This window comes from Callithrix jacchus, chromosome 4 (assembly GCF_049354715.1).
Source record: "Callithrix jacchus isolate 240 chromosome 4, calJac240_pri, whole genome shotgun sequence".
NCBI classification, from domain to species: Eukaryota; Metazoa; Chordata; class Mammalia; order Primates; family Cebidae; genus Callithrix; species Callithrix jacchus.
The window spans coordinates 112249648-112266800 of NC_133505.1; the positions used below are offsets into that span (position 1 = coordinate 112249648).

The 17153-nt window shown below is 43.8% G+C and overlaps 1 protein-coding gene across 4 annotated transcripts in view; it reads right to left on the reverse strand.

Moving 5' to 3' along the window:
- ATG5 (autophagy related 5) overlaps positions 1-17153 on the reverse strand; it is a 277829-nt gene that overhangs the window by 61745 nt on the left and 198931 nt on the right. For 2 of the 4 annotated variants that reach the window (XM_078369890.1, XM_078369888.1), the window contains exon 9: positions 5301-5647. The exons of 1 other annotated variant lie outside the window; for it this stretch is intronic. The gene's annotated coding sequence lies outside the window, so the exon portion shown is untranslated. Of the gene's footprint in view, positions 1-2220; positions 2786-5300; positions 5648-17153 lie in introns of those variants that run through there. One more of the 4 variants, XM_017971288.4, reaches the window with a different exon arrangement.

Sequence of the window (17153 nt, forward strand, 5' to 3'; positions counted from 1 at the left end):
GCATTTGGGGAGTTTGACGCTGGCAGATCACTTGAGGTCAGGAGTTTGAGACCAGCCTGGGCAACATGGTGAAACCCTGTCTCTACTAAAAATACAAAAATTAGCTGGGCGTGGTGGCCCGCACCTGTAATCCCAGCTACTCTGGAGGCTGAAGCAGGAGAATCGCTTGAACCTGGGAGGCAGATGTTGCAGTGAGCCAAGAACACGCCACTGCACTCCAGCCTGGGGGACAGAGTAAGACTCTTTCAAAAGAAAAAAAAGCATTTTAGCATAATAAAAATATTTTTAAGTGTTTAATAAGGAAGAAATTTGTACTATAGTACAAATCCATTGTACTATAGTAAAATTTTCCATATTTACTATATTATTTCTTTTTGTCTCCTTTTCCTGAAGCAGAGAGATAGGGTTGGGGGAGATTTACTCTTATTCTGATCTGGAACCAATCTTCAGTCCCCTGCCTAAAAATAAGAATTAATGCTTCCCACATGCTTTGAAAACACAAACTCACGTAACAGGTAGCAAACATACCTTGTTTTCCTTTCACCAAGGAGATGGTCTGGCTCCTAAGACTATGCCATCCTGTCTCTCACCACCTCAATGCTGCCTAATCACCTCTTGAGCAAATAAAACACACACACACAACCTTAAACATATTTAAAAATAATTTATCTATAAATTGGATCCATGAACATTAACTTCCTCAATACTGTGATGTTGGCCAGGTATGGTGGTTCACCCCTGTAATCCCAGCACTTTGGGAGGCCAAGGTCGGTGGATCACCTGAGGTCAGGAGTTCGAGACAAGCCTAGGCAACATAGTGAAACCCCATCTCTACTAAAAATACAAAAATTAGGCAGGTGTGGTGGCAGGTCCCTGTAGTCCCAGCTACGTGGGAGGTTAAAGCAGGATAATTGCTTAAACCCAGGAGGCGGAGGTTGCAGTGAGCCAAGACTGCACCATTGTATTCCAGCCTGAGTGACAAGAGAAAAACTCCATCTCAAAAAAAAAATTAAAAATTAAATTTAAAAAATAATAATGTGATGTCTTTGATTCTGGCTATTTATTGTTTGCTGTGGTGAAGTCTGGCAGGAAAACACTAGAACGTTGATGAATAAGAAAAGTAACATGGAGTTCAAAATTGAATACAGAAATGTCATGTTTACCAGGATCATATAAGTTATTTTGATGATAACACCTTGTCCTTTTAGAACACTGGCCCCTGACCTACCAGAAAGAATTCCATAAGTTTCAGTGCTAAAGCTCAGCCCGTGGCTTGTTGAGCCCCTCATTCAGACTCTTTTAGGTTCTATTTACTCCGACTTTATACACAATTCTAAAAGGGCAGGGTATCTGATTTCCAGTCCGCAAAAGAGTAGAAAGACAAATCAAAAGGCAGAGCCAGGGGGAAGGTGCTAGAAACCAGCACCCCGAGAGAGGGTAGCACAGAGAACTGATACCCAAGCAGCTGGAAGAGGAGCTGTGCAGAGGCCTCAATGTCAGACTGATTCAGGTCAGAGATGACAGCCCCATGCATAGCTCCTGACTTTGAGAAAGACAGTAACTGTGTCCATCAGCACATCCTGAAGTCACCAAGACAAGGACAGACCACAATCAACTGCAGCATGGTGAAGAGGTTCACAACTTTTTAAAGGAATCTCTATACATAATGGTTAAAGTTTTATTTCCTGAAGGATATCAGTAACAACAAGAGTAGAAATGACTCATTCCCTAGGATTTCAGGATAGCCTAGTTTCACTTTGCGTATTTGCATGCAAGTTATCCTAGAGATAAGGTGCACTGCCATCTATTAAACCAGGCTCTGATGACCATAATTTTGGATCATTGAGTGACAGGTTTCTCAGATTATGAAACAATAATTAGCCTTAACTTCATGAGTCTGTAAAGCATATATGACTATCTTGGGGACCCTGCATGTCTGCTAGTGCAGGTTTCACCACTGATTCTGACAAGAGCTGGAGTCAGCCTGGGACTGCGGTTATTTTGCATACACGAAAACTCTGGTAATCTCTTTGAAGGGCCTGGACTGTGTACAAAGATCCCTCCCTTTTTGCATAATGGTACTTCCTGGATTATAAACATATTATTTTACTAGAGAGAAAGGAACTGGATTTGTGGCAAATTTTTGTGCAATAATTTAAGTTAATTCCTCGTGTTCAAAATGAAACTGTCAGTTATAAATTGACCAAATGAAGCAATAGATTTCAAACTCAACAGAATCTTTTTATTCACTCTTCCAATCTACAGACATCGCAAATTCCCACATAATTACCACCCCAGGTGTTGGTTAAAGACAATTTTTTAACTTCCTATGGTGGACACTTCTAAGCATCCACAAAAGTAGTCAATAGCATAAAGAACTTCCAGGTTCCCCAACCTTCAGCTTCAGATGTTACCAATATTTTGTCAGTCTTAAACAGTATGCCTTAGTGTGCCTACTTGAAACTCCTTCTATTTAATTTTCCGGAAGGCTAGGAATGTTCGGGCAGCCAGGCCTACAACCATGAGGTGTGATTAGAAAGATTTCAAAGGCTCTTTAACCTACAGATGATGATGCCACCAGGAGTGATTCATTCTTGGTTCTCTCCCTCTCTCTCATACTCTCTCTGAAAATACAAATGCTCCTGCTGATGGGGAGCGTTAGGCAGGCATTACTGAAAATTTTAAAACCTTGTTAAAGTTGTTTTTTATCAAATGATTTTGTTCTAGAATAGGAGACTTTGGAGAGACAGTCTAACATGCTTGTATCTTGGGGATGAACAGGGCCCTGGAGAGAGAAAGAAAACAGTGTGATATGAGGTAGGAAAGCCAAGTTCACAGTTTTGGCCTAGCCCTGGTAGTATTCCTGTAAGAGACTGCCCTAGAAAAAAATCACATTTGGAACATTTTTATTACCAGTAATCAGAATTTGGGAGTCTTAGGACTATGTTTAAATAGCTTAAATCCACATTATGTTTCAGCAGTGACAAAATATTCTGGAATTCAATTATGTCACTATAGGAAGTAGGATGGCTGGTTAGAAACAGTTTTATATTATTTTTTACTTTTTTCTTTCTTTCATTTTTAACCTTTCCTTCCTTTCTTCCTTCCTTCCTTCCTCTTTCTTTCCTTCTTTCTCTTTCTTCCTTCCTTCCTTTCTTTTTCTTTCCCTCCTTCCTTCCTTCTTTCATTCTTTCTCTTTCTTTCTTGTCCCACTCTTATTGCCCAGGGTGTACTTGGTGTGCTGTAACCACCACCTCCCAGGTTCAAGTGATTCTCCTGTCTCAGCTGCCCCACCAGCTAGGATTACAGGCACAGGCCACCACGCCTGGCTAATTCTTGTATTTTTTTTTTTTTTTTTTTTTTTTTTGAGACGGAGTTTCACTCTTGTTACCCAGGCTGGAGTGCAATGGCGCGATCTCGGCTCACCGCAACCTCCGCCTCCTGGGTTCAGGCAATTCTCCTGCCTCAGCCTCCCGAGTAGCTGGGATTACAGGCACGCGCCACCATGCCCAGCTAATTTTTTGTATTTTTAGTAGACACAGGGTTTCACCATTTTGGCCAGGATGGTCTCGATCTCCTGACCTCAAGTGATCCGCCCACCTTGGCCTCCCAAAGTGCTGGGGTTACAGGCGTGAGCCATCACACCTGGCCTATTTTTCACTTTTCAGTTGATAAGATGTCATTCAACAGTTGCCAGCCAACTTTCTTTTAGCAACTGTGACACTGATCCCTCAGCTTAGAAAGAATCATTTGAGTGACACTTCTCATTTACATTCTGTAAGAAGAGAAGAGTATACCACTATTTTTTTTTTTTTTGGCTTAACACATGTGGTTCCTCTCCTTATGTTTGAGAAGTCCCTGCAGCAGGGAGTGGGCAGAGGCACAGAGCTGCCCGAGGAAGAAGATGGAGCTGTTGTTTGCTGTCCTTGAGGTCCAATATTATAAGAGCATCCTTGATGGACCAAGATGGACCCGACTAAGGTCAGCTGATAGAAAAGCATTCCAGAATTTGGCTGGGTGCAGTGGCTTGTGCCCGTAATTCCAGTACTTTAGGAGGCCAAGTTGGGAGGATCGCTTGAGCCCAAGAGTTTGAGACCAGCCTGGACAACACAGTGAGACACCCATATGTACAAAAAATTTTAAAAATTATCCAAGACTGGTGGTGCACAACTATAGTCCTGGTTACTTGGAAGACTGAGGTGGGAGGATCACTTGAGCCTGGAAGGTCAAGGCTGCAGTGAGCCGTGATCTCACCCACTGTGCTCCAGCCTGGGCAACAGAGCAAGACCCTGTCTCAATCAATCAATCAATAGCAAAAAAGCATTTCATGAAAATGCACCTGAGCCAGCAGGTTGGTGCACTGTCTATGGTATTAGGTGAAATTCACAGGCAGGGTCCTGCAGTGAAGGCCTCTTGAGAAGCCCACAGGGGTGGCCTGAGGCCCCACACCCAGGCATTGTCCTGCAGCCCTTCCTCACCAGGTGCTTCTGACCCCCGAACTGCTGGGCATGAAGTTGAAGAACCCAACCATACAGCTTGGAAGGGCCCATCTACTTCTGATATTTTGTCACCAATCATCTCTGCCAAGAATTCTCTGGGCACTTTCGCTATGCTGAGTAGTGTGGTGGGTCCTCAGGGAGGTGACAACTCTGTCATCAAGGAGCCTCATTCAAGGTGGAGAAAAGGGTTCACAGATAGCTAAGGACAGGGCTTCTCCAGCCCTGGTAAGCCTTCATCTCAGTTACCATGGAAACGTGATTGTATAATTATTTTCCCACCAGGCAGTAGACTTCTAGGTGTAGGAAAGGTGTCTGCTTCTATCCCCAAGGCTTAGAAAAGTGCAGGACACGTCATCAGCCTTCATTCCAGGTCTGTGGAATGAACAATAGCCCATTGGCTGGGCTGAACCATGTGTGGAATGATGAGATAAAAGTGAGAGAAGGAACCGGGAGGCCGGCCTGATGAGGGCCTGAGTCCCAGGGAGTTTGGGATCTATCCTTCAGACCACAGAGGCTCACTGAAAGTTTCTGACCAGGGCAGTCACAGGGAGCCCTCCACGTTTCTGGAAGAGGAATGTGCAGAGAGGCTGAGAGATGGAAGCAGGGAAATCTGAGACAGAGTGGCCTGTGGGAAGCTATTCCAGTAGCAAAGGTCAAGACCTGGAGCTCCTGCCCAACCCTCCCAAGGAACTGTCATGGAGTTGCGAGCCATACAGGTGGGGGTTTGGCCACTTCAGCATTAGAAGGCTTAACATACTGGAGCCGTTTATAATACAGTCAAATAAATAGGGTCACACAGACAGATTTTGGAGCAATGTTTATATACATCCATGAGTGTCTAGGCACATCCACCTGGAGTTAAGGAACACATTCAATATATATTCCTTCCTGGTAACTCTTTCAGGACTTCAAAGCATCATTTATTTAGCTCCTGGAAGAACTCATTTTCCAGACACACACTCCAGGGCCCTGAGTTCATGGGCGCGCATCTCACTTTCCTGGAATATTTTACTTGTTCTGGCTCAACAGATGATTATGACCATTATTATTAATGTCAGTTCTAATAATAGCAAGGGTCATAAATATGTTTCTTGGGGGCCACCACATTGATAGCAATTGAAGCCTAAAAGAACATAGTCCCCAGGGACCTGTAATACAAGCAAATCAAGCAGTTAGGAAGGAATTTTTTTTAAACTTTCCCCCCCTTAATCCCATCTTTATTGTGTGGGTGGAAATCACCACTTGAGAGATCAGCCCTTAAGGCCACGTGCTGGAGCTGTTTCAAAAGGCTAAGAGGTGGCACTGTAGTCCCTGGAGCCCTGCCAAGTAATGGCTGATGTTTAACCCTAGACCAGCCTGTCCAATGGAAATAATGAGAGCCACAGATGTAACTTCACATTTTCCAGTAGCCACATTTTAAAAAACTATAATGAGGCTGGTAGCTCACGCCTATAATCCCAGCACTTTGGGGAGGTTGAGGTGGGTGGATCACCTGAGGTCAGGAGTTCGAGACCAGCCTGGCCAACATGATGAGACCCTTGTCTCTACTAAAAATACAAAAATTAGCCAGGCATGGTGGCCTGCACATGTAATCCCAGCTACTCTGGAGGCTGAGGCAGGGAGAATTCCTTGAACCCAGGAGGCGGAGCTTGCAGTGAGCTGAGATCGGGCCACTGCCCTCCAGCTTGGGTGACAGAGTAAGACTCTATCTCAAAAAGAAAAAAAAAAAACCTAAACCTAATACTTTGAAGTAATCTTTAAAGTATATTTTATTTAACCCTATGTATTCCAAATATCATTATTCTGACATAAAATTTGTTAACGGGGCTGGGTATGGTGGCTCATGTCTATAATCCCAGCACTTTGAGGGGCCGAGGTGGGTGGATCATCTGGAGTCAAGAGTTTGAGACCAGCCTGGGCAACATGGTGAAAACCCATCTCTATTAAAAATACAAAAATTAGCCAGGTGTGGTGGTGCACACCTGTAATCCCAGCTACTTTAGAGGCTGAGGCAGGAGAATCACTGGAACTTGGGAGGTGAAAGTTGCAGTGAGCTGAGATCCCACCACTGTACTCCAGCCTGGGCAACAAGAGCAAAACTCCAACTCAAGAAAAAAAATTAAAATAAAATGAAATTGTTTATGGGATATTTGAGATTCTCTTTGTTGTTGCTGCTCTGGGAAGCTGCTGTTACGTTACTTGCTGGGCATACTTGCAGGCCAGCCACCCAAGGAAGCAGTGACTGCAGGCCTGGAGTACTGGGAAGTAAAACAAGGGAGAACGTCCTCCTGATAACAAAATCTTGCAGAGACACAACTGATAAAGAAAACTACAAGCCAATATCCATGATGAACATTGATGCAAAAATCTTCAGTAAAATACTGGCAAATGGAATCCAACAGCACATCAAAAAGCTTATCCACCAGGATCAAGAAGGCTTCATCCCGGGGATGCAAGGCTGGTTCAACATATGCAAGTCTGTAAACATAATTCACCACATAAACAGAACCAAAGACAAAAACCACATGATTATCTCAATAGATGCAGAGAAGGCCTTTCACAAAATTCAACAGCCCTTTATGCTAAAAACTTCTCAATAAACTCGGTATCGATGGAACGTATCTCAAAACAATAAAAACTATTTATGAGAAACCCACAGCCAATATCATACTGAATGGGCAAAACTGGAAATATTCCCTTTAAAAACTGGCACTAGACAAGGACGCCCTCTCTCACCACTCCTATTCAATATAGTATTGGAAGTCTAGACAGAGCAATTGGGCAAGAAAAAGAAATAAAGGGCATTCAATTAGGAAAAGAAGAAGTCAAATTTTTCCTATTTGCAGATGACACGATCATATATTTAGAAGACCCCCATCATCTCAGCCTGAAACCTCCTTAAGCTAATAAGCAAATTAGGCAAAGTCTCAGGATAAAAAAATCAATGTGCAGAAATCACAAGCATTCCTATACACCAATAACAGACAAACAGAGAGCCAAATCATGAGCAAACTCCCATTTACAATTGCTACACATAGAATAAAATACCTAGAAATACAACTAACAAAGGATGTAAAAGATCTCTTCAAGGAGAACTACAAACCACTGATCAAGGGAATAAGAGAGGACAGAAACAGATGAAAAAACATTCCATGCTCAAGGTTAGGAAGAATCAATATTGTGAAAATGGCTGTACTGCTGAAAGTAATTTATAGATTCAATGCTATCCCCATCAAGCTACCATTGACCTTCTTCACAGAACTGGAAAAAACCACTTTAAACTTAATATGGAACCAAAAGAGAACCTGCATAGCCAAGACAATCCTAAGCAAAAAGAACAAAGCTGGAGGCATCACACTACCTGACTTCAAACTATACTACAAGGCTACAGTAATCAAAACAGCATGGTACTGGTACCAAAACAGAGATATAGAACAGAGGCCTCAGAAGCAACACCACACATCTACAACCATCTGATCTTTGACAAACCAGACAAAAACAAGCAATGGGGAAAGGATTCCCTGTTTAATAAATTGTGTTGGGAAAACTGGCTAGCCATATGCAGGAAGCTGAAACTGGACCCCTTCCTTACACCTTATACAAAAATTAACTCCTGATGGATTAAAAATTTAAACATAAGAACTAATCCCATAAAAACCCTAGAAGAAAACCTAGGCAAAACCATTCAGGACATAGGCACAGGCAAGGACTTCAGGACTAAAATACCAAAAGCAATGGCAACAAAAGCTAAAATAGACAAATGGGACCTAATTAAACTTAAGAGTTTCTGCACAACAAAAGAAACAATCTTTAGAGTAAACCAGCAACTAACAGAATGGGAAAAAAAATTGCAATCTACCCATCAGACAAAGGGCTAATATCCAGAATCTACAAAGAACTAAAGCAGATTTAGAAGAAAAAAAAAACAAACCCATTTAAAAGTGGGTGAAGGATATGAACAAATACTTTTCAAAAGGCAAATATGCAGCCAACAAACATATGAAAAAATGCTCATTATCACTGGTCATTAGAGAAATGCAAATCAAAACTACATTGAGACGCCATCTCATACCAGTTAGAATGGTGATCATTAAAAAGTCTGGAGACAACAGATGCTGGAGAGGACATGAAGAAAAAGGAACACTTTTACACTGTTGGTGGGAGTGTAAATTAGTTCAACCACTGTGGAAGACAGTGTGGCGATTCCTCAAGGATTTAGAAATAGAAATTCCATTTGACCCAGCAGTCTCATTACTGGGTATATACCCAAAGGATTAGAAATTGTTCTATTATAAAGACACATGTACACGTATGTTCATTGTGGTGCTGTTTATGATAGCAAAGACCTAGAACCAACCCAAATGCCCATCGATGATAGACTGGACAAAAAAATGTGGCACATATACACCATGGAATACTATGCAGCCATAAAAAATGATGAGTCTGTGCCCTTTGTAGAGACATGGATGAATCTAGAAACCATTATTCTCAGCAAACTGACACAAGAACAGAAAAACCAAACACCAGTTTTCACTCACAGGCGGGTGATGAACAATGAGAACACTTTGGCACAGGGAAGGGAAGGCTAGGTGGGGGGGGGTAGGGGGGAGGGGAGGGGAGGGGAGGGAAAGTGAGTGGGGGTGGGGAGGATGGGGAGGGATAACACTGGGAGAAATGCCTGATATAGGTGATGGGGGGAGGGGGGATGGAGACAGCAAACCATGGCATATATGTACCTATGTGACAATCTTGCAGGATGCAGGATGTGCATATGTACCCCAGAGCCCAAATACAATTAAAGAAAAAGGGAAAACGTCCAGTCCCCGCCACTCTTGGTGCCTGCTAAGTGGGGTACATGCTCTTCTTGTAGAGGAGCGTCAGAGCAGAGAAGGAAGTGTGGGGACAGAGTAAAAAGGAAAGGAAAGCATTGAAAGCCCTGTATGAGTTCTGAGAGTCAGAGATCCTGTGAGATGTCACCCATCTAAGTCATGCTTTTAAGACTCCAGGCAGTCAAGGAAGAGAAGCGACAAGCCCAGGCAGAACCAGGAGAGGAAGAGGAAATGAGGCAGGTGCGGGGATTTGCTCCACCCAGTCTGGCCTGGCTGGGAGGGACTGCCGACTGTGGGGCTTCCTCAGAGACAGTTCTGTCTCCCTTCGGCTCAACAGGCTTGCCAAGGAAGGAAGGAGCCACCACCCGCACCAGGAGATTCATCCGAGAGATGAAAGAAATGGAACACCACAGGACAACCCTAGGGGAGAAGCGCACGACACAAAAGCTTTGGGGTCATGAGGATCTGACGTGAACAAGCCTGCTTGCTCTCATGGCTCCCAGTGCCCTCTCTCCAGCGACCAGACCTCCGTGGGGGCCCAGTCCACACCAGCTTTCATAAACTTTGAAACAACACAATGCAAAGCAGTCCAAATTATGTCAGATGCCTCTAAGTGATTAAATGTGACAAAGAGGTATGTCACCAGGGTGGCTGCCTGATTCCCCAATTCTCTGTATCACTGAAATGAATCAATGGAGAGACTCTGAGTAATGCCGGGCATGGGCACCACACATGGGCTGCTGTTTCCTACAGAGACCTGGGATCTTTCCCAAACGTCACTGGTTCAGCCAGGGATCCTGACACAGGTAACATGAGATCAGCCTTGTGCTGCTTGGGAGGGATCTCCCTGTCAGAGGTGATAAGTGTGGAAGGATACTTTAGAACTATGCCTTTTAAAATGAAAGTAGAGTTCCAGGTTCAGAAGGCGGGGACCGGGGGAGAGAGACTGCGGGTCAAATGTCAGGCCGTAAACTGTCAAGATGACACATGGTGCGGGCCTGCAGGGCATGACTCATCAGCTTCTCCCATTGCCAATGGGACTATTAGCACGTTCGGACAGCTGGGACATTTGGAGAGCTGTTTTCAGGCCGATTTCCCAAGGAAGTACATGCTTCTAAGTGTTGGGGCTGGAAAGTGACCATGTGACCGACTGCTTCAGGACCCAGTGGAGACTCTCGAGTAGTGCGGGGCTGGGGGTCTTGCACAGGGGCTCACCAGGGACATTTTAGGGACTTACCCTGCCCGGGCCAGATGGCTCGGAAGCCACACATATGGTAAACAAACAGGAGAGAAATGTGTTCCTCCTGGGTTTGCCCCACTCATTTCCCTCCCACAGAGGAAACAGCCCACTCCTGGAGTTCAAAGCTTCCCAAAGGCCCGGAAGCTGGGACAATATGTAGAGGCTTAGCGAGCTCACTCTACTCTGATTCCAAAAGCCCCAACCCAGAAGACAGGTCGCCCCTTCCAGGGGGTGAAAAATGAAGTCTGAAGCTGGCAAGGAATGAGCAGGACTCTGGAAGCCTTGCTTCAGGGAGGCTGGCCAACCCAACAATTATTTTTTATGACCTGGCATACGTTATGTTGATGGTTTCATTTCTGGTTATTACCTTCTATTAAAAAGCATTTTGGGTAAGATGATCACGGGGGGCATCTTATTCCTGCCTTAGGAATCTACTCTGAAATTTTCAGTGAACTATTGTTTTTCCTGGACATATGATTACTATTGTTTTTGTTATGGTTGTGATTATGTAAACTGCTAGTTGTCAAATAGCTCTTTTTATTAGCCATTGCTCACAGTCCCATTGCTTTGAGAGAAACAGAGATGAGGTAGATGCTCATATAGGGCACAGAGAGGTCAAGTACTCCCATAAGTTCCCTCCAAGGGCCAGGGTGCCAGAGGTCTTCCTCTCTTCCCCCTCCCCAGCCACCTTGCCAGGATCAGTCTGGGGCACAGCGAGTGAGCAAACACCCAGGTATAACATGCCCAGAGTGAGGCCAGCGCTGGTCCCATGCACCAGTCCAAGCTGGTGCTGAACTTCTGCCATGGGTCCCTGGTGCTCCTAACTTTAGGAGTCTGCCAAGTGGGGAGTCTAATGACAGACAAGATGGCTTGGGTTAGCTGCATCCCAAAACGAAGAGTCAGCACTTAGAACCACTAATCAGGTTAGGAACCTGAATCCTAACTTGGAATGAAAACCCTGTGGCCATGGCCCCACTGTTCTTTCACCAGCACTCAACTGTGTCTGAAACCAAATGCACTGTCTCTACCCCCATGCCAAAGCTTGGTATCTATTGAATCCCATCAGTGGCAACTCTCAGTCACTCAGCAGGAAAACATCTATGAATTATTTTAAGATAAACTTAATTTTAAAATTATTTATTAAATTATTTTAAAACAGTTAATGAAAAAAAGGCTGAAGCTTATAAAGTAACAAGTAAAAATGTCTTCCCCTCCCCCCTGCAATTCTCCATCTCACTCCTCAGGAGCAACCACTGTTAACAGTTGGATGTGTACCATTAAAGATTTTACTTATTTATTTATTTTTGAGATGGAGTCTGGATCTTGTTGCCCAGGCTGGAGTGCAATGGCACAATCTTGGCTCACTTCAACCTCTGCCTCCTGGGTTCAAGCGATTCTCCCACCTCACCCTCCTGAGTAGCTGGGATTACAGGCATGCACTACCTCATCCAACTAATTTTGTATTTTTAGTAGAGACGGGGTTTCTTCATGTTGGTCAGGCTGGTCTTGAACTCCCAACCTCAGGTGATCCACCTGCCTTGGCCTCCCAAAGTGCTGGGATTACAGGAGTGACCCACTGCACCTGGCTAAAGGCTTTTTTCTCTGCACTTACCAAGACATATTTTCTAGTGTTATTATCTTTGACCTTACTTTTGCCTTCCTTCTAATATCCAGTCACCATTCCCATTAATTTTTCCATTATCTTTCTCATGTCTGTCCAATCTTTTTAGACCCCCACCCCAAATTCACATTACCTTACACTTAGAATATCAGTGCTGCATAGAGAAATAGCAAGGGATTTGGAACCGATGACTGAGGTTTAACTTGTGGTTTCTCCACGTAAGCAAATGACACCTTCTTTGTGCCTCAGTTTCTTTATCTGCTCAAAGGGGTTAACAATATCTACCTTTTGAGGTTGACAAAAATAAATAAAGGGCTGGCAATGTAGTAGGTGCTTAACTAATGTCTACAATTAATATTTTCTTTTAAGTGGCCTCAGGAACACCCACTTCAGTTCCCTCTGAGTTATACTGCATACCATGGTCGGATTAATCTTTCTTAAAACACTGCTTTTATTGTAATAGTCTCTTGCTCAAAATCCTAAAAGGCTTACTGATGTTTATAGTACGATGGGAAACCGTCTTTATCTCACTTATCAACTCCCGTTGATTGGTAGTGCCTGCCTGAGAGGTGCCACTGGTCCCGGTGGTAGAGAAGGCAAGGTTGGATTAGCAATGTCTGTTACAGGAGCACAGGTGAAGTAGCAGCAACCACAGCCTACAGCATCAAGTCCAGCATTACTTCACCTCTGCTACTTCCCTAGAGGATGCCTCCCTCATAGGTCTTTCTCTCCCTGTGGACTGCTTTCCTCTTGATCTGCCACATACACCACAGATCCTCCGCTAGTGGAACTCTCCCTCCAGATATTGCCACAGCTGACTGACTGTCCAGCATCCGGCGTTCAAATTGCCACAGCTGACTGACTGTCCAGCATACTACCCCCTTAGAGGCCAAGCGCTCTCGAGCATGTTGCTGTTTCTTTCCTTCATAGCACTTCATCTCTGTCTGAAGTGATCCTGCGTATTTACTTGGTTTCATGTTCATTGTCTGTCTCTGCGAACGACAATGTCTGCGCCCCTGAAGACAGGAACTTCCTCTTGTTCACCAGCCTGTCCCTAGAGCCTGGACCATGGGCTGGCACCAGTAGGAGCTCAGGGTCTTGCTCCTACAGTTCTCTTGCACAGTGGGTGTTTCTTTAATGACTGAATCCCATCTTCCCAAGCAGACAGTGACTTGAAGCCAGGGAGTGGGCTTGATTTTTCTTGGTATCGGCCACATGTAGTCCAGACTGACATATAGAATGTGCTCACTAAAACCTGAATTGTCTGATTGCTGTGGCCTTCAGGGGGAGTTTTACAAAGGCGCTTGGGCATGCAAATTGCACCACATTAGGTGCTCAAAGGCTATAGGCCATGCTTGTGTCCAGCCTGTCTCATTATAGACTACTTTGCATGTACTTCTGCTGGTGATTTGTCTCTGGGCTCTCTCCTTGGTAATTTTCCTAAAATCACATGTGGCTTCATAGTTTTCCTAAAATTACATGTTCCCAAAACCATGCTGGTGCTGTACTAGTTATCTGGGCCAACTGCTTCTTGACTTCAGTATTATGGTTGTCTACTTTCTGTCTTAGCATCACTTGTCTGCTAGAATCAAAGCCCCTATAGGGCTTAGAATGTTCAAGTCCAACCTGCAAAGGAATAACATGGTCCCCAGATAATCCTGCAAAACAGAAGCAATCAGTGAGAAGGAGCTCAATCTTTTTTTTTTTTTTTTTTGCCAATGTGGATGAATTTCCAAAGGAGAAATGATGAAAGATTATTAATTTTTCTGTTTCAATATATTTTCATTAGTCTTTTTCTACTCCCAGACATATTCTTTTCATTGAAGTTTTTTCTTGTTAATTTTGTCTGAGATCACATAACATCAACATTGAGGAGATAATGAAAGAAAAAACTATTTCATATTCTATCACCCTAACAACTATTCATTATTTTCGTGTTTCCTTTCCGTCTTTCTGTATATGCATGTATATGTGAGTGTGTATGTGTGCGTGTGTGTGTGTGTGTATATATATATATATATAAACTTATATATATTTTTTTCCGAGATGGAGTCTCACTCTGTCACCCTGGCTGGAGTGCAGTGGTGTGACCTTGGCTCACTGCAACCTTTGCCTCCCAGGTTCAAGCAATTCTCCTGCCTCAGCCTCTGGAGTAGGTGGGAATAGAAGTACATGCCACCATGCCCGGCTAATTTTTGTATCTTTAGTAGAGACACAGTGTCACCATGTTGGCCAGGATGGTCTCAAACTCCTGACCTCTTGATCCGCCCACCTCAGCCTCCCTAAGTGCTGGAAGTATAGGCACGAGCCACCACACCTGGCCTGTATATGCATATTTTTCACATAGTAATAATTGGACTTGCTTGAGAAAAACATTTTTACTGCTAAGGCCAATAATAATAAATATAAGAAAGCACCAAATAGTCTGCGTTTTTAAGAATAATATGTTCATTTTTTTTTCAGATGCCTGATTTTAATTACCAGGTCTTGAGAAAAATTCAGAGGCATAAAATATCAAGGAAAAAAAAGAATAGAAATGCCTGGTAAAGGATACCTGTACCTTTAGAGAAAGACATGTACTTGCTCCTACTTTAAATAGATTCCCATGGGTTGCAAAAAATAAAACACTTATCTCTGTCCCAAGTCCCATAGAATTGGCTTTCATGAGCTTTGAATGCCCAGAATATATACAGCCAACCCTCATTATTTGCAGATTTTATATTTGCAAATTTATCTACTCACTAAACTTTATTTATAACCCCCAAATCAACACTCACGGAGCGTTTGCAGTCACCTGCAGACATGCACATGTGTAGAGCAGCACGTTCAAGTCATGTAACATGCACGCTCCCAGCTGAGGTTGAACAAAGTGACACTCTGCCTTCTTGTTGCAGCTCTCATGCCGTAAACAAATGACTTTCCGCAGTCTATTCAATGCCATGCTTTTTGCCTCTTTATGTTTTTTGTTAGCGATTTCACTGTTTACAATGACCTCCAAGGGCAGTGCAGAGGTGCTGTCTAATGTTCCTAAGGGCAAGAAGGCTGTGACGTGCCTTGGAGAGAAAATCCATGGGCTAGATAAGCTTCCTTCAGGCATGAATGATGTTGTTGGCTGTGAGTTCTATGTTAACAAATCAACAATATGTATAAAATTAGGGATGTTTAAACAGAAACACACATGGCACAAGGTGACATACTGATCAGCTGATGAAAATGCTGTGACCAGGGGCTTTCAGGAACTTAACCCTGTGTTCCCCCGCCCCGAGCGATGGTTCAGTATTTACCAATTCAGTACCAATTACACTGAATTTATAGAATAACCAGAGCAAATAACTGTAAGGTCTGAATTTATAGAATTTATAGAATTGTAAATTTATATAATTTATAGAAATAACTGTAAGTGAGTTTATAGAATAACCACTGCAAATAACTGTAAGGTCTTTAGGCTAACCGGCTGCACCACAGGCCATACCCTAAGTGGAGCCATGGCGACCCTATGACCCGTACACCTCTGAATTGCCTCCGGGAATTAGAAAACCTAAAGTAACTGGAAGACCATGAAAGGTGGAAGAAGATCAATCCCTGTGGCGCCTAACTTGAGACATTCTTCTATTGTTTCTTATCTGACCTCAACTGACAACGCAATTGGACTTTGTAACTGACCTTGGTCAACCCCATGACTCCAGACCCTACGAATCCCTCCCAGTTTGCAAAAACTGCCTTAAACTGTCACTCCTATAAATTTCCACTGCCTACCCTAAAGCTATAAAACCAACTCCTATCCCACAGCCCTCCACTGACTATCTTTTCAGACTCAAGCCTGCCTGCACCTGGGTGAATAAACAGACATGTTACTCACAAAAAGCCTGTTTGGAAGGATCTCTTCATTCAGAGCATGCGTTTTAACAATGAGAAGCAACAGCATTAACTTTGTGTACATGTGCATTTTTTGAGAGGGAGAGTGCTCTAATATTTATCAAATTCTCAAGGGGGTACTGAATAGTGCTGGTCCTCTTGAGAAACCATGGAAGTAGGCTCAGTTCAGTGACTGTCCGGATTAGCCCAGAGACAATGTGGGCTGCCATCCTGTTCTGCGTTTTTCCCTAGGGACATGAGCAAGGGCGTTTCCAGGCCAAGCAAAATCAATCCTGTTTCACAGACTTGGATTTAGAGGGTGCTCTAAACCAGCTCAGAGAATGGTATGTTTTAGACTCCTAGGGAAATTGAGTTCTCCAATCACCACTTCGGTCAGCTAGAAAAGATATCCTTTTGGCCTTGTACAGTGGCTCATGCCTATAATCCCAGCACTTTGGGAGGCTGAGGCAGCAGATCACGAGGTCAGGAGTTTGAGAACAGTCTGGCCAACGTGGTGAAACCCCATCTCTACTAAAAATGCAAACATAGGCGTGATGGCGGGCACCTGTAATCCCAGCTAGGGAGGCTGAGGCAGGAGAATCGCTTGAAACCAGAAGGCGGAGGTTGCAGTGAGCCGAGATCACACCACTTCACTCCAGCCTGGGCAACAAGAGTGAAACTTTGTTTTAAAAAATATATACAAAAATTAGCTGGGTGTGGTGGCGCATGCCTGTAGTGCCAGCTACTTGGGAGACTGTGGCAGGAGAATTGCTGGAACCCAGTAAGTGGAGGTTGCAGTGAGCTGAGATCAAACCACTGCACTGCAGCCTGGGCAACAGAGTGAGACTCCATCTCAAAAAAATAAAGTCCTTTTAATAAAAAACAATACATAAAACTTAAGAGTGTAGTAACAGCTGCTGTTCATTGAATGCTTACCAGGAACTAGTATGATCATAAGGAACTCTTACAATCACCCTGAGAGGAGGGGCACGGCAAGCCCTAATTAACAGATGAAGAAACTGAGGCTCAAAGAGGTCAAGCCACTTGTCCAGGCAATACGGTGGGAGGTGGGGTTGAGGTTGGAGCTCGGGTCTGCATGACTTCAAAGC